The sequence below is a fragment of the Haliotis cracherodii genome, unplaced genomic scaffold, assembly GCF_022045235.1.
Source record: "Haliotis cracherodii isolate W230 unplaced genomic scaffold, xgHalCrac1.p SCAF_5, whole genome shotgun sequence".
In the NCBI taxonomy this organism is placed as follows: Eukaryota; Metazoa; Mollusca; class Gastropoda; order Lepetellida; family Haliotidae; genus Haliotis; species Haliotis cracherodii.
Genome location: NW_027266308.1, coordinates 13830546 through 13834344, shown reverse-complemented (window position 1 = coordinate 13834344; position 3799 = coordinate 13830546). Strand labels below are relative to the sequence as shown.

General features: G+C 40.6%; 1 long non-coding RNA gene across 1 annotated transcript; it reads left to right on the top strand.

Moving 5' to 3' along the window:
• Positions 1-1494: 1494 nt before the first annotated feature.
• LOC139443280 (uncharacterized) lies at positions 1495-3538 on the top strand. The gene is made up of 4 exons (XR_011651724.1): positions 1495-1671; positions 2202-2330; positions 2757-2887; positions 3441-3538. It is a non-coding gene; the product is annotated as an uncharacterized lncRNA (long non-coding RNA).
• The last annotated feature ends 261 nt before the right edge of the window (positions 3539-3799 follow it).

Genomic DNA, 3799 nt, shown 5'->3' with positions numbered 1-3799 from the left:
GATGGGTTTTTGATAATAAGAGCTCACCTGGAAAGATATTCACCAGGTTATAATATCAGCAGAGACAGAAACTTAAAACAAGTTCCTGTCAGCATCGACATTCAAATATTTTGGATTATTTTCTGCATTAATAGCCAGGAAATATAAACGTCAACGCTAGAGAATAATCACTCTCGATTATCCCACTAAACAGATGCCACTGGGTGTAAAAAGCAAACTAGTGGAAAATTTTGATAAAAATGATCACAGAAATCATGGATGACACCAGGTGTTCGCGAAAAGGACAAGCACGTCCTGTCCTATCAGTAGCATCCGCCACAATTTGCAAAAAAAGTATGTATTTGTTGTCTGACACTGCACAGCTATTCCCCTGGCATGCAATGCGTCATGTAAACAAACCAGACTATCAAGTGAAGGTCAGAAATCCAGTCACACGATAGAGCATTTACTGATTTTGTTGAAACTAAAAACAATATGTTAATATCGTGTTGAAAATTCTTGAATAAAATTCAAAAACAGGAAGCAACAATTTCATGTACGCTCCAACATGGACTGAAATATATTATTTATGTTATTATACGCCAAGGATGTCATGTACAACATATTGGACAAACGGAGTGCTTGAGAGACAGAATGGGCGTCCATAAACAGATAAAGGACCCCGTGCAAGGTTTCAGCCTCTTAAGCGCTCGACAAATGCGCAGCAGGAAAGGAAATAGAATTTAAGATATACCCTTTTCGTAAAATGAATACTGCTGATGCCCAGCAGTGTAAAGATAAAAAATTGTTTTCATTAAAAGGTTGTGCCAATCTTTAAATAAGTAGCACATGGTATATGAACTATATTTGTATCTATTGTGATTGTTACCACTGTCATTGTAAAGCCGCGGTGTTATAACTGTAATCACTTCTCCCTGAAGATACAATTGAAGGTGAGGTGAAATGGGCTTTAACGTCGCGTCCAAGATTATTGCACTTATACAGCGACGTGCATGTGCGTGTGTGTGTTTGTGTGGCTGCTTGTACTAGTCCGGACTGATGCCGATTTATAGTGCTAGCTCACTGAGATACCATGCCGCAGTTTAACATGACTACCCAACTCAAACACAGTATACTGACTCCGAGCCGACCAATCCTTGTTTTAGCCCCTTAATGCCGAGCGCCAGACAGGGTAACAAAAAGTACCATCTTTTAACGTCTTTTGGTATGATGCGGCCGGGGATCGAACCCCAGACCTTCCGCTCTAGGGGCGGACGCTCTACCACTAGACCACGGAGGCGGTCAGATACAATAGAAACATGTAGAACAACTCGTGTCATTATTGCGAGACTTTCTTTTTGTATATATTTCTTATATATAAAATCGTGTTGTCTATATATTTGTAGGATCATGAACATGACAAGATAGCTATCGTTGGTCATCAGATTCCCACAAATGAACCTGTTATCTACATTTCATGACATAACCGCGCACGGGAACATACGCTCTGCGTGCACCTGCTGTGTGCAGAATCACAACATCGTGACTGGCTGACAGGATTGGTGTTGGTATCATTTGAAACAGAAAGTATATAAGAGGATCAACCAAATGAAGACTTTACTTTGAAAGCTTTTCGCTTAACTCCAGACATGAAAGCAACACTGTTTCTCGTCATTGTCAGCACTATTATTGGTGAGTTGAAGATACTAACGGCGTTAATAGTTTAGCTAGTGTCTACGTTAGCCAATGAGATTTGTTGTGTACATGTATTTTTTATAATGATAATAGTTCATATTATTCATAGATAATATTATTAATTTGCATTGCGCCTTTTTCCATGCTGGATATCAATGCGTTCTATTATGACTCCGGGAAATGAATCCGTGTGCCCTCATTTCAACTCCCTGGGGAATATATATCCTGATCTGCCTATGAGGCACTAGAAGACTAATAGTCACATAACCACCTCACCGAAAGGGGAACCCAATCACTGCTGAGTGAACAGAGGCATGTTTCGAACATAGGCACTTGCCTTTGGAAAAAAACACATGTACTAATTTGACAACAGTGTCGGGCAGGTCCAAGAAACTCTTAGGAAACAAGGCTGCCAAACATGCTCAGCCATCCAATTGCTTTCTTCCACAAACTGCGCTTAAAGCCTTGACCTGTGACCTCCAAACAGGATCCCCAACTTCTAATGAGATATTGTTTCTTTCGTTCAGCTGTGATCGCCAGCGAGCCCTGCAGGGATGACAACGACTGTATTCACACGTTATGTGATAGTACCGGAAGGCTTGCCTGCTCTCATGGCACTTGTACCTGTCTGGTTGCAGCCAATAGCTGCATCACAGGTAGGTCAGTTTACAAAATAGTGACCATAATAACTGCAGGCAACAAATTTCACATCTGAACGTGTTATTGAGGCATCTGAAAAGGTTCTCCTACAAGAAAAGGTGGTGACTATAAGTCAATAAACAAATTGGGTTTCGCGCCGCTGATATATTTTTTTAGACAAATGTAGAAGGAACGACAAAGATGATAGAGAACAAAGATGATTACCATTTTGTTGAAACCACTGGCAATACAAAAAACCCAATCATGGCGAATCTGTGATTCAAACCCACTACTAACACAGCGTCAGCAAAACCCTTCCACAAAACTGCAAATAGGACATGTCCTTTAAATACAAGCCTGCGTCAAATGAATGATGGAATCTAGTTCAAACCTCTGACAAATGTTTTTGTCCTTTGTTGTTAAGAAGGAGGTTTATATTTCAGAAACTTGCGGAGACCGCCCTGACTGCGACACCTGCATCTGTAGAGACACCCATGACGAACGCCACTGCTTCGACGGCCGTTGCCAATGTGGACGTGGTGCACAGGTCGGCCCTGGTTGACCTGGCGTGTAAGTAAGTAGCCTGAATATGATTTGGGACGTCAACGCTTTGATGGTGTTGGTTCAGAATGTTGGTGAAACACAATATTAGGAATATGATTTTAGTCATGCATTTGTTTGTAAAACATACACAGTCGTCTTTGTATGGCATGCATATTTGTCTCATCTCATTTCAGTGGTAATACTTAAATCATTCGACATATAGTAACACTATATCAGTCCTGTTTGTTTGTTTGTTGTTTACGCCGCACTCAGCAATAATCCAGCTATACGACGGCGGTTTATAGCAGTCCTATGCTATGTGTTTGGATATATGGTAAATAATGTAAATGTAAAACGTCGACGTTTAGCAATCAGTGTCAATCATCTACCTAAACAGATTTCATTGGGCGTAAAAGGCAAAATTGCAGTGAAAATTATATGAATGGATCAGTGATGACACCAGGGGTTCGTTCCGGAAAGCGATCGCCATCCACATCCATATTATAGTTCTTACTCTATATTCAATTTCTTACTAAATATTCAAGTATGAAAATGCCACTTTTCATCTACCTTTTTAATTTCAGAGGTAAATAAATCCCGAAAGGAGGAAAACCCATGGAAATTATTCCTACCTTGTTGGATAACCACATGTACACATGTGAAATAAACCTACTACTACCATTTACTGGTTTGTTTTGATGCTGAATATGTTTACTCTTATTGAATTGATGCGTTACCTGCTTATACCTATGGAGAACATCCTGTGGTTATTCCGTGTTTCTAGCCTATCCTCGTCAGATCAAGATACAACGTTTGGGTCTGGATTGGCTAGATTTACGTGACGTCGCTTTTCATACAGTCGCGACCCTCAAAGGGACTACATGAATTGGGTGGACAGGCCCGGTGGCTTAGTTGACTGATCAACCGATGATCTGTCTGCTTC